The sequence below is a fragment of the Dasypus novemcinctus genome, chromosome 9, assembly GCF_030445035.2.
Source record: "Dasypus novemcinctus isolate mDasNov1 chromosome 9, mDasNov1.1.hap2, whole genome shotgun sequence".
NCBI classification, from domain to species: domain Eukaryota; kingdom Metazoa; phylum Chordata; class Mammalia; order Cingulata; family Dasypodidae; genus Dasypus; species Dasypus novemcinctus.
This window is the reverse complement of record NC_080681.1, coordinates 54,852,995-54,866,965: the sequence shown is the minus strand read 5'-3', so window position 1 is coordinate 54,866,965 and position 13,971 is coordinate 54,852,995. Positions and strand designations below refer to the sequence as shown.

The 13,971-nt window shown below is 37.2% G+C and overlaps 1 pseudogene; it reads left to right on the top strand.

Annotated features, from left to right (window-relative positions):
* Nucleotides 1-232: 232 nt before the first annotated feature.
* Nucleotides 233-8,225, top strand: LOC101415429 (solute carrier family 66 member 3 pseudogene; annotated as a pseudogene).
* Nucleotides 8,226-13,971: the final 5,746 nt, after the last annotated feature.

Genomic DNA, 13,971 nt, shown 5'->3' with positions numbered 1-13,971 from the left:
TTAAAAGAATTATTCATGGTGATCAAGTGGGTTTATCCCAGACATGCAAGTGTGGTTCAACACAAGAAAATCAATCAGCCTGATATACTACATTAACAAATCAAAGAAGAAAATCACATGATAATCTAGACTGATGCAGAAAAGCATTTGACAAAATCCAGCATGCTTTCTTTGATAAAAAAAAAAAAAAACATTCCAAAAGGTAGGAATCAAAGGAAATTTTCTCAACACGATGAAGGCTATATGTGAAACACCCACAGCTAACATTGTACTCAATGGTGAAAGACTGATAGCTTTCCCACTGAGTGGAAACAAGACAAGTACGCCCACTGTCAACATCATTGTTCAATATCATGCTAAATGTTCTAGCTAGAGAGATCAGGCAAGAAAATGAAATAAAAGGCATCCAGATTGGAAAGGAAGAAGTAAAATTTTTACTATTCACAGATGATATGATCCTATACCTAGGAAATCCTGAAAAACCTACAACAAAGCTACTAGAGCTAAAAATGAATTCAGCAGAGTGACAGGATATAGGATTAATTTACACAAAAATCAGTGTTTCTGTACACTAGTAATGAGCAATCTGAAGAGGAAGTCAGGAAAAAAATTCCTTTTACAATAGTAAAAAAATGATTAAAATATTTAGGAATGAACATAACCAAGGACATAAAGCAATTGTATTCAGAAAACTACAATGCATGGCTATAAGAAATCAAAGAAAACCTAAATAAATGGAAGAACATTCCATGTGCATGATGGGAAGACTAAATATCGTTAAGATGTCAATTCTACCCAAATTAATATGCTAATTCAAGCAATATTGACAAAAGCTCCAACAGCTTTTTTAAAGATATGGAAACCCCAATTATCAAATTAATTTGGAAACGTAAGGGGCCCCAAAAGGCTAGAAACATCTTAAAAAGAAAAAAACAAAGTTGGAGGACTCTCACTTCCAGACTTTAAATCATATAACTAAGCTACACTGGTGAAAACAACATGGTACTGGCATAAAGATAGATAGACCATGGAACAAAAATGACTGTTCAGAACAAACCCTCACATCTATTGTCAAGTGATTTATTTTTATTCCCCCCCTCTTGTGGCTTGCTTGATGTTTGCTCTCTGTGCCCATTTGCTGTGCACTCTTCTGTGATTTTTTACTTGTCTCCCTTTTTGTTGCATCACCTTGCTGAGTCGGCTTTCCACAGAGCTTGCAGGTAAGTCTGCCTTCAGAAGGAGGCCCTGGGACGTGAACCCAGGGCTTCCCATATGGTAGAGGGGAACCCAACTGATTGAGTCACAACTGTTTCCCCTGTCAAATGATCTTTGACAAACCTGTCAAACACACCCAGCTGGGTCCGAACAGTCTATTCAGCAAATGGTGGTGGGAGAACTGAATATCCATATCTCCATATTCAAAAGAAAGAAAGAGGACCCCTACCTCACACGTTATTCAAAAATTAACTCAAAATGGATCAAATAACTAAATAAAAAGTGAAAACCATAAAACTCTAGAAGAAAATGTAGGGAAACTTCTTCAAGACCTGGGTGGAGGTTATCTCAAACCTTATACTGAAAGCACAAGCCATGAAATAAAAAAATGGATAAATGTGGGACTTCCTCAAACTTAAACACATTTGTGCTTCAAAAGACTTTGTTAGGAAGGTAAAAAGGCAACCCACTCAATGGGACAAAATATTTGGAGACCACATGTCCAATAAAGGTTTGATTTCCATGCTATATGAAGATATCATACAATTCAACAATAAGAAAACAAGCAATCCATTTCAAAAATGGGCAAAAGACTTAAATAGACATTTCTCCCAAGAGGAAATACAAATGACAAATAGCACATGAAAGAAATGTTCAATGTCACTAGTTATTAGGGAAATGCAATCAAAACTACTATGAGCTATCATCTCATTCTTCACAGAAAGGCAATTATTTTTAAAAAGAAGAAAGAAAGAAAAGAAATACCAGAGAGGATATGGAGAAATAAGAACACTCCTTCCATGTTGGTGGGAATGTAGAATTGTGTAGCCTCTGTGGAAGACAATTTGTCAGTTCCTGAGGAAGCTAAATATAGAACTGCCACATGATCTGGCAATCCCTCTACTTAAGAATATATCCAAACTGAAAACAGTGACACAAACAGACAATTGCACACAGATGTTCATAGCAGAATTAGTCACAATTGTCAAAAGATGGAAACAATCCAAGTGCCCATCAACCAATGAATTGATAAACAAAAGGTGGTATATACATATGATAGAATTCTATGCTGCTGTGAGAGGAAATGAAATTGTGACACATATAATAACATGGATGAAACTTGAGGACATTATGCTCAATGAAATAAGCCAGACACAAAAAGAAAAATATTGCATAGTCTCTCCAATATGAACTAAATACAAAGAATAAACCCATGGAGTTAAAACCTAGACTATAGAATATTAGGAAATAGAATGAGAACTCAGAAGTGGTATTGATGCTTAATGTATGTAGAATTTTCAATTAACTTGACTGTAAAAGTGTGGAAATGGATATAGTTGATGGTAACATATTATAGTGAGTGTAACTAAAATGGCTGGTTTATAAATGGGGTTGTAGCTGAAAGTGCAGTTTAGGGATGTAAATGTCAAAGAAAAGCTAGAGAATAATCTAGAGTCTGAATAACATAGTGAACCCAGAGGTGGATGAGGATACAGAGAGGATGAGGATAACACAAATGCAAGAATGCTCTTCTATGAACCAGAACAAATATATGTCACTATTACAATGTGGCAAAAATATGGCATTGCATGGAAAATATAAAATTAATATAACTTATAAACTGCATTGTGATATTCTTGCATCAGTGTCAAGGAAGGTACTATATCAACACTAAGCACCAATAATAGGGGAGTATGGGATTTTTTCTTTTGGACTAAGGAAAATATCCAAAGGTTTACTGGGACAGTGACTGTAGAACTCTGTGATGAAAGTGAGAGCCATTGTGTATCCACTTTGGATAGAATGTACAAGGCATAGAACTGTATAACACAATGAACCATGTGATAGAAGATGGACTATGGTTAACAGTAAAAATATGAGAGTATTCTTTCAAAAATTATAACAAATGTACAATACTAATACAAAGTGTTAATAATAGGGGATCATAACATTTTGATATTATTTTTTATTCCAAAAAGAAAAAGATTATGTTTGTAAACTGATCTATTCTTCTGGGCATGCTATGTACCCTGTATTAGTTGCCAAAGGGGTGCTAGTAGAAAGTATCAGAAATCTGTAGGCTTTTGTAAAGGGCATTTATATGGGGTAAAAGCTTATAGTTACAAGGCTGTAAATAGTCCAACTCAAGCTTCCTTTCTCACTATAGTCGATTGCCACATGTTGAAGCAAAATGGTGGCTCATCTCTGCATGTGTTTTAGACTTAAGTCCCCTCTGACTTCCTCTTCTTCTTGAAGCTCCATGGACCCAGCTTCTTCCTGATCTCAGTTGTAGCCTAGCACTGAGCTTGTCTCTAACGTCTTCCTATATCAATCTCCACTCTCTTCCCAAGGTGAATGGGTCAACTCTCTTCCCAGGGCCCCAGGTGACAGAGCACTCTCTTTTCGTGAGTGTCTTCTTCAGTAAGTGTCCATTTTCGTAGGCCCACCAAAGTAATGGGGACACAACCTGAGTCACATCTTACTGACATGGTCAAATCAAAAGCCTTAAATTGATTTTATCAAGTAAACTTGAATCCTTTGAATTTAATATAATGAAAATGTATCACATGCAGAGGAATAGATTAGTTTACAAACTGCCTATTTGGGATTCATAAATAATCTCAAACTACCACATACTGTTTCACTATATTGGATTGAGTTGAGGGGTCACTGATTAAATTACCTGTTAAGATTAGGGCTTTGATTCAACCACATCAGTAAGGCATGACTCAGATTGAATCCCTGCCCCCTTGGTGGGCCAATATAAATGACACTCATTCACATTCTTGAAGACATGCTGGAAGAGAGAGCTCTGTCATTTTTGATGCTGGGGCCCCAGGGAGAAATGAGGTATTCACCTGATAGTTTGTAGCTGGCTTCGAGAAGACAACAGAAGAGTGAAGACTGATATAGAAAGCACAGAAAGAAATGAGCTCTATGCATAAGAGAGAGGAAACCCTGAGAGATAAGTCCTGTGCCAGCTTATAGCTGAGAGAAAGGCCAGAGGGAAGGCTGAACCCTGGCAAAGATCAGCAACCATCTTGCTTCAACATGTGGCAACTGACTTTGGTGAGAAAGCAACCTTGAAAGTTGGACTCTTCAGGGCCTTGTAACTGTAAATTTTTAACCCAAATAAATTTCAGATTCTGAAAGCTTACAGAAAACTTACAAATTTCTGGTACTTTGCTTTGGCATCCCTTTGGCAATCAAATATAGGGTTGTATGAGAAAAAATATATATTGTGTATGTTGTGGACCATAGTTAGTGGCAATAATTTGATTCTGTTCTTTCACAATCTCTAAAAAAATGTTCCACAACAGTGTAAGGTTTTGGTAGAGGGGTACTATATGGGAATTCTGTACATTATGCATGATTGTCTTATAGGCTCACAACTTCTCTAATAAAAAAAAAGAAATAAACCTAAGGCAATGAGAAGGAAAGAAATAACAAAGATTATAGCAGAAATATATGATATAGAGAATAAAACAATAGAGTATTAACAAAACCAAACGTTGATTCTCTAAAAATATCAATAAAATTGACAAGTCATTAGCTTGACTGACAAAAGAAGAGAGACGATGCAAATAAGTAAAATAAGATAGGGAGAGCATTACTACTTACTCCACAGAAATAAAATGAATCATGAAATGATACTATGAACAACTACATGCCAACAAATTAAACACCCTAGAAGAAATGGAAAAATCCCTAGAAAAACATAAACGTCTCTATTCTGACTTGGGAAGAATGATAAGATCTCAACAGACCAATTACAAATAAAGAAATTATATAAGTCATAAAAAATCTGTGAACAAAAAAAAGCATAGAATCAGAAGGCTTCACATGTGAGTTCTACCAAATATTCCCTGAAGAGTTAAAGCTAATCATGTTAAAAACTCTTCCAAAATTTGAACAGGAGGGAATACTACATAACTCATATCACCCTAACACTTAAGCCAGATAAAGACACTAAAATAAAAGAAAATTAAAGATCAATTTATTTTATGAATATAGATGCAGAAATCCTCTACGATATACTAGCAAACTGAATCCAAACACACATTAAAAGAATTATACACCATGACCAAGTGGGCGTTATCGTAGGTATGCAAGGGTATACAACATAAGAAAAGCAATTAATATAATATAACACATTAATGGAACATAGGGGGGAAATCACACAATTATTTCTATTGATGCAGATAAGGCATTAACAAAATCCAACATCTTTTCTTGATAAGAATACTTTGAAAAATATAAATAGAAGGAAATTTCCTCAACATGATAAAGAGCATATATGAAAAACCCACTGCTAGCATTATAGTCAATGGTGAAAGAACAAAAGAATTCCCTCTAAGGTCTGGAACAAGACAAGCATGACCAACATCACCATTGTTATTCATATAGTACTAAAAGCTCTAGCCAGAGAAATTAGGTAATAAAAAGAAATAAAAGGCATCCTATTTGGATAGGGAGAAATAAAACTTTCACCATTTGCAGATGGCATGACCTTACATAAAAAAAAAAAATCTTGAAATATCCTCAACAAAGCTACTAGAGCTAATAAACTCAGTAAAGTGGTAGGATACAAAATCAACACACAAATATCAGTAGTGTTTCTGTGAACTAGTAATGTGCAATCTGAGGAGGAAGTCAAGAACAAAAATCCATTTACAATAGCAAATAAAATAATCATATATCTAGGGATAAATTTAACCAAGGATGTAAAGGACTTGTAAAACTACAAACTTTTCTAAAAGGAATCAGAAAAGATCTAAATAAATGGAAGGACATTCCATGCTCATAGAATGAAAGACCAAGTATGTTAAGATGCCAATTCTATCCAAAATGATTTACAGATTCAATGTAAACTTAGGCAAATTTCTAACAGCTCACTTCACAGAAATATGCCAATATGCCAATCATCAAATTTGCCATTTAGAAGGGTAAAGGGCCTGAAATAGCCAAAACCATCTTCAAAAAGAACAGTTTTGGAGGACTCATACTTACTGACTTGAAAACTTATTACAAAGCTACAGTGATCCAAACAGTACCTTACTGGCACAAGGATAGATAAATAGACCAATGGAATTGAATTGAGAATTCAGAATAAACCCTCACATCTATGACTGTAACATATACAGTTTTGCATTTTTTCCCACAACCCTTCCAGGTTCTTCTCCTAGTCACAGCAGCATTTCATTTAATGAGAAATCACCCTTTGTGAGCTCATGACTGATAAGTAAATCTTGTATGCTTAGATCTCTGTCATAGAAATAAGAATAATCTGATTGTGAACTGCTTGGCCACCTTCTTGTCAGTAGACCACTTACATAATTACTGTAAAGATGTAACTTCAGCCCTACTGACAAACTTTGTAAATGCTCATTTTATGTAGTTACTTATGAAAGTGTAACTTCTGCCCCACTGAGAAACATTGTGAATGTCTGTTCCTTCATTATTTGTCCCAAGCACTGCATTTCTTAATCATATTTTCCCTCATATACCCCCCAATCAACACATAGACATGTAGTATAAAGGACTCCTCTTGCTTTGTGGCAAGTGCAAACTTGAGCTTTGGAAGCAACAAGCTATCCTCCTACCACCAAGGATGATGATTTAAGCCATGACCAGGCTCAGACTCCCCATGAGAGAAGACTCCCCTCTGACAATTGACAGTGAGGTCCCAAGTAAGCTCCCTAGTAAATGCTTATTTGCTCACCAAGCTGGAATTTTCTGAGTCTTTCTTGGTCTGACAGATCTCTCTCAGTTTGGTGGGAAGCTGTCATTTTACCTGGCTCCCTGCTATACTTAGAACAATGGCCAATTTTTTTTTTTTTTTTTTTGACAAGGTTTCCAAGTCCACTCAATTGGGAATGTATCTTCAACAAATGGTGCTGGGAGAACTGTATATCCAAGACTATAACAGTCCTAGAGAAAACATATGGAAGTATCTTACTTAATGATGTCTCAGAATTTATACCCAAAGCATAAGCAACAACAATGAAAGATAGATAAATGGGAGCTCATCAAAATAAAAAATGTATGCACATCAATGGACCTTTTCAAGAAAGTGAAAAGACAGCCTACTAACTAGGAGAAAATATTTGGAAACCACATATCCAATAAGGATTTAATATCTGGAATATATAGAAAAATCCTACACTCAACATCAAAAAATCAACAACCCAATTACAAAATGGGCAAAAGACTTTAATAGACATTCCCCCAAAAGGATAAACAAATGGCTAAAAAGCACATGAACAGATGCTCACTTCATTAGCCATTAGGGAAATGCAAATCAAAACCACAATGAGTTCTTGCAGTAGCCAGGGTCCCAATGCCCTTGAGCTTCCTAAGCTCCAGACTCGGGGCCATAGAAATCAGAATGTTGTTGTTCTTCCACTAGAGCTTGCTGGGCTAGGTGTGATTCGCTCAGGCTGCCACTGATCTTAGGCACTGTTGGCAGTGTGTGGTGCATAAGGTCTCAGCCCCTCGAGTTTCCTTATGGAGTTGGTGGGGTTCCTGGTGTTTATCAGGTTACCCACTGCTGAACTACCTGGAGTATATTGTTCTCATTGTACAAGATATCATCCTCCAACTTGGTCTTTCATTTTAATGGGAATGTGAAACAGGCTGCACCATACTTCATTGTATTTTTGTCTTCTTGGTTTGTCCTCATTCTGCAGAAGTGGATCATGGATCTGGTCATGAATTCATGTCCTTTCATTAGTGGAACAAGTACATTTGCTCAACTCCAGTATGGGTGGAAAACAAGACACTCATAAGCTATAAATGCTCAGACGCATAGCCTCTCTTCTTATATTTGTGCAAGAAGAATAGTAACATATTTAATGACCACCAATGATCTTACAATTCTTATATGTTTTGTTATTGTGCTAGTTTTAAATATATAGTTAACAGCTACAATATTCACTACCAGAAGAACACCATTGTTAAGACAGAATGATGGATACATTGTTCCTATTTACAAAGTGGATTTTGACTAACTGAAACAAAGGGGAAAGGAAGCTCATTGCTAAATTAAGGTCTTTTATACATTTAGTCAATCATTTCAGACACTGTGATGCCAAAGGTTTCTTAGACTTGAAAGAGTCACTTAAACACTTGTTTAACAATGTTAATGTTATCCACCTTGCCCTCCTTTTTCCCAATGCATTAGGCTGTTATGGGGTTCAGTTATGAGAAGGTTGGTAACCAATAGAGGTTGTCCAAGAAGCCCATTTGAAGGAGACAACTTTGACCCTTATTCTTGAAGTCATGACTAAGTTATCTTCAAGGAGCTACCTTTTTCAGCTTTTAAAATCTTTTAAGAAATATTTCCTCTCCCCAACACAATTGAGCATGAAAGAAATGGAATTTTGTTCAAAGTCAGATGTGAAAATATAAGAAATTAGGAGGGTTCATTTTCTGGGACTGTTTACTTGTAACAGATAAAACAGGCTGGCCTTATTGTATATCATAATACGTTATACCTCCTTAGGCTACAGCAAGGACATGGTAAGTATGCCAAAAGAGGCCTTTAACTCCACATCATTCCTTTAAGTAATTACCAAGGAAAGGTGCTATTAACTCTTCTCCGTACTTATAATAACACTATTAAAACAAACTTTGATTCAAGCACAATGCTGCCATTATTAAAATGGCCACACCCATTCAATTGCCATCATCGAAATTTAGTAAAAATGAGTTTACCTGGTCCAATTATGTCTTTTGAAATAAAGGGTATTGCTATATTCTGCCCAATTCTTATGCATTGTATTTTCAGTATACTATCTTATTCTAAACATGATGTTAAGATTATTGTACACTCTATTTTCCTCTAATATGCTACACATCCTAATATTTAAAAACTAATCTACCTCTTAAAATTGAAAAATGTTGTTCTTTTCTATGAATGTATTAGCCTGCCAAAAAAATGACAATGCAAAGTGCTAGAAATCTGTTGGCTTTTACAATGGGTTTTCACTTGAGGTAAAAGCTTACAGACCCAGGGCAGTGGAAAGTCCAACTCAAGGTACCAGAAGTGGTACTTTTTCACCAAAATCAGTTATCTTGCATTGAAGCAAAATGACAGGTGATCGCAGGCAGGTTTCAGCCTTTCCTTTGGGGTTTCCTCTTCCCCTGCAGCTTCGTGGGCCCAGCATCTTCCCAGTCTCAGCTGTAGGCTGGTATAGGGCTTTTCTCTCAGGGCTTCCTATATTAGTCTTGGCTGTCTTCCAAAGGTCAGCTCTAAGCTACCAGGCAAATGCTCCATCTCTCCCCAGGGCATTAGCACTTTGAGCTGTCTCCTTTCTGTTACATGGCAGGATCAAAAATGGCAAAGTTTTCTCTTTGGTTTCTTCTTAAGTGAGTGTCCATTTAAATCAGACCCACCAAGAGGGTAGGGCTCAACCCGAGTCATGCCTTACTGATATGGTCAAATCAAAGCCCCAATCTTAACAGATAATCTAATCAAAGTCACTTCAGCTGAATTTAATACAATCAAAGGGTATCAAGCCCAAAGGAATAGATTAGTTTACAAACATAATCATTTTATTTTGGGGATTCATAAACTAATCTCAAACTGTCACAAGTAATAAATAAATGATCATTATTATTTTGAAAACTGCAGTGAGATACTATTTCACGCCCACTAGAATTACTACTATTGAACAAACAGAAAATTACAAATTTTGGAGAGGATGTGGAAAAACAGAAACATTCATTGCTGGTGGCAATGTAAAATGGTGCAGCTACTGTAGAAGACAGTTCAGCCATTCCTCAGAAAACCTAGCAGAGAATTATCATATGACCTGGCAATTCCACTACTAGGTATATCTCCAAAAGAATTGAAAGCAGGGACTTGAACAGGTATTCGCCCACCACGCTCATAGCACCATATTCACAATTGCCAAAAGAGGAAAGCAAACCCAAGTGTCTATCAACTGATAACATAGATTAACAAAATGGAATATTTTTCGAGATTAAAAAGGAATGAGGTGGGGAATGGATGTGGCTCAAGTTGTTGAGCTCCTGTTTCCCATATATGAGGACCTGAGTTCGGGCAAACAACAAGCAATTAAATGGAAAAACTAACTCAGGGTAGCTGATATGGCTTAGTGGTTGAGCACCAGCTTCCCACATATGAGGTCTCAGGTTCAATCCCCATTGGCCCCAGTACTCAAAGAAAAAAAAAAAAAAGAAAGAAAGAAATGATGTGTGCAACTTCCAGGGAAGATGGTAGAGTAGGGAGCTCAAGGATTCAGTCTTTCTACCAAAATAACTATTAAACAGGTAGGAACTGTCTGGGCAGTTATTTTGAGGCTCTAGAGGCCAGGGAATACTGTGCAGCATCCAAGGAAGGGTTGATAAATTGAAGTAACAAAATTGAAATTTGCCCTCTCCACATAGCTGCTACCAAAACCCATCCCCCTCTCTCATGGCAGGTTGCTGTTGGGTCCAGTACCTGACTGACTGCTGGTGACAGAAAGTGACATAGAAATCATCTGCCCCAAGAGCAGAGGCGGTCATAGCCAATCACTGATCATAGTTTTTGATTGGATAATTTGGATGCTGGGTCAGGTGTCTGAGGGCAGTTAATTGTTATGGACTGCCCCAGAAAAGGGAGGTGGAAGCTATTGCCTTAACTCTTCCCCAGACAAGGGCAGCAGCAGTCACTGTTTCAGCCCTCCCTGGACAGGGTCATAGGCAGTAGATTTAAAGATGCAGTGCTGCCTCAGAACTGTGGGGTCAGTTTGCAGGAGGGCTGCATTTGCTGGAGAGGTCACAAAGCTCAGCCTTTGGGAGCTGTAGGAGAAGATTTTAAGATCCTTCCTGATACACTCATCAGGTCAAGTGTGCCCCTGGCCCTGTTTTAGCTGGAGAGACTGACTTGGCAAAGTCTTCTCTGGGGTGACCCTCCTTCCAGTATTTGCCCTCCAGGCAAAAGCAGCATGAGACAATGACATGATTGAAAAAATATGTAGAGGGAGGCAGTCTGGGACAAAGACTTGCGGAATGCAGATACTGGGGAGAGGGAGGTCAGTGTCCTGAAAATAGAGGGAACAAACAAACTCCTATAAACAGGGGAGCTCAAAAAAAAATAACAAGAAAAATCCCAGAGCAAGACAGGCCCAAAAAGACAGAAAAATTCTGCACACTCTTATTGCCTTGAGCAGATCTTTCTATCTTTCTGATAGGGGAACATTGATGCTCAGGAAAAATTCTCTTATCACCAGGTGTTTCCAAAACTAAAAAACAGACATCCCAGGGAGTAAATCACAGAGTTAACATTTTAAAATATTAAAAAGTATAGTGTGCAAAGAAGAGTATAAGACAAACTAAGAAACAGGAAATGAAGGCCCAGTGAAAGGAAAAAGATAAAAATATAGAAAACATCAATGAAGATGAGAAAGTAACATGAAACAAAGCCTTTTAAATAATGATCTTAAAAATGTTCAAGGAGATGAAGGAAGACACAGAGAAATAACTAAAGGATATCAAGAAAACAATGAATGAACAATATTAGAGTCTAAGTAAATAGAAAGTTTAAAAGGAAACAAACAGAATGAATGTAATTGAAGACCACAGTAAATGAAATGCTAAACGTCCAGAAGGATTTCAATAACAGATTGGAACTGGCAGAAGTAAGATTCAGTGAACTTGTAGACAAAACACTTGACATGAGAGAGGCTGAGGAGCAGAAAGAAAAAGGGGATATAAGACAACAATGGGATACCATTTAAAGTACAAGAATGTATATGATACAGGAGTCAAAGAAGGAGAAGAGAAGAAGAGAGAAAGGAGCAGAAGGAATTGAAAAGAAATAATGATGGAGACCTTCCAAATTTAGCAAATTATGAATATACACATCCAAGAGATTGGAGAATACCAAACAGGATAAACATAAAGACAAATATACCCCATCATATATTGATTACACTATCAAATACAAAGGACAAAGTGAGAATTCTGAAAGCTGCAAGAGAAAAGCAATGTGTTATACACAAGGGAGTCCCAGAAACCATGGTGATAAGAATGAAGGGGGGAGTAAATATTTATTGTGCTGAAGTAAACAACAAATAAGCACGAATTTAAAATTTGGTGACACTCTCTTTCAAAAATAAGAAAGCCATGGGATCTAAGCACATTTTCAAACAAAAACATAGTGGTCACCACCAGCCCCAAATCCTCAAGATTGAGGAATGAACAAACATAAGGAGTAACTGTAACTTATGGACTTAAGTAGACTTACAATTATTCTAGCAATGGAAGAACTTGTATCGTTGATATAAAGGCAGTGACCACCAGAAGTTCTGAGGGAAGAATAGTTGTAACACGGGGTAATTTGGAATCATTGCAATTGTCTGCATGACATTGCAATGACTGATATAGGCCATTATTCATTTTGTCAAAACCTATAAAATTGTGGGGTGCAAAGTGTAAACTATTGTCCAGTTTTAGCAACAATTCTTCAATATGTGTTCATCAATTGAAACAAATGTTCCACAATAATGAAAGATGTTGTTAATGGGGGAAATGTGGGAGGGGGTAATGGTGGGGTATATGGGAATCCCCTATATTTTTATGTAAGATTTATGTAACCTACAGCTTCTTTAAAAATAAAAAATATATAAGTAAAAAAAGAGAGTTCATAAAAAAGAATCCAGCTCTTCAGGAAACAATAAAAAGAGTTCTGCAGCTGGAAAAGAAAAGATAAGATCTTGAGAGAGGCTTAGAGGAGAGTGTAGAAGTGAAGACTGTCAGAAAGAGTGACCAAAAAGGTAAAAAAAAATGCACAAAAATAAGACATGACATATGAAAACCAAAGGATAAAATGGTTGAAATAAGTAATTGCCTTTGCAATAATGTAACATTTATGTAATCTAAAGCTTCTTTAAAAATAAAAAATAATAAATAAACAAACAGTGAAGTAGAGATTAAAACATTCTTAGATAAACAAAAGCTGAGGGAGTTCCTCAGCACTAGATCTGCCTACAAGGAATGCTAATGGGAGTTCTTAAACTGAAAGGAAAGAAAATAGTTGTTCAAAGCAGCATAAAGAAATAAAGACCTGAGAGACTTCCAGGAAGATGGAGGATTACAGAGGCATAGGGATCACTTCTATCCCAGAAAAAAATATCTAGAAGACAGGTGGAGATTTTCTGGAGGGCTGCTCTGGGGCTCAGGATACAAGGGGAAGGTGAGACACCACCCAGAAGAGAGAAGGGTGAAGAAAACCAATCTCAACTGGCTGAAAGATTCCATGAGAAAAGCTGCAAAAGCAGCAGCAGGTGCCCTTTCCCCCACCTATGGAGTAAATATCAGCCTGTGGACTCTAGTGGCTGTAGATTGCAGTAGCTGCAGACCAAGGGGGTTGCAGAGTTCCTCTTTCCAAAGAAAGGGAAGAGGAGGGACACCGCCTATGTCAAATTCAGATTTTGGCCAGTGAACTTGGTCTGCTGCATTAGAGGGTTCACATACTTCCAGGCTTGAAGGCACTGTGATATTGCTTACTGAGAGCCTGCTGAGAGCTAAAGATAATTTGCCTTCTCAATCACCCTTCCTACTCCCTTTGGCTTGTTTCCTAGAGAGCAGAGGTAGGATGGGTGTGAGTGGTTAAGGGTGGAGAACAGCTTCTGAAAAAGTTTGCTTGTGACACTTGGACAGCCCTGAGGATACATGTATTGCTTCTGCTCCATTCACCTGCCTGTGGACTTCCCCCAGCACTGGGAGTCTGAGCTGAGAGGTCTA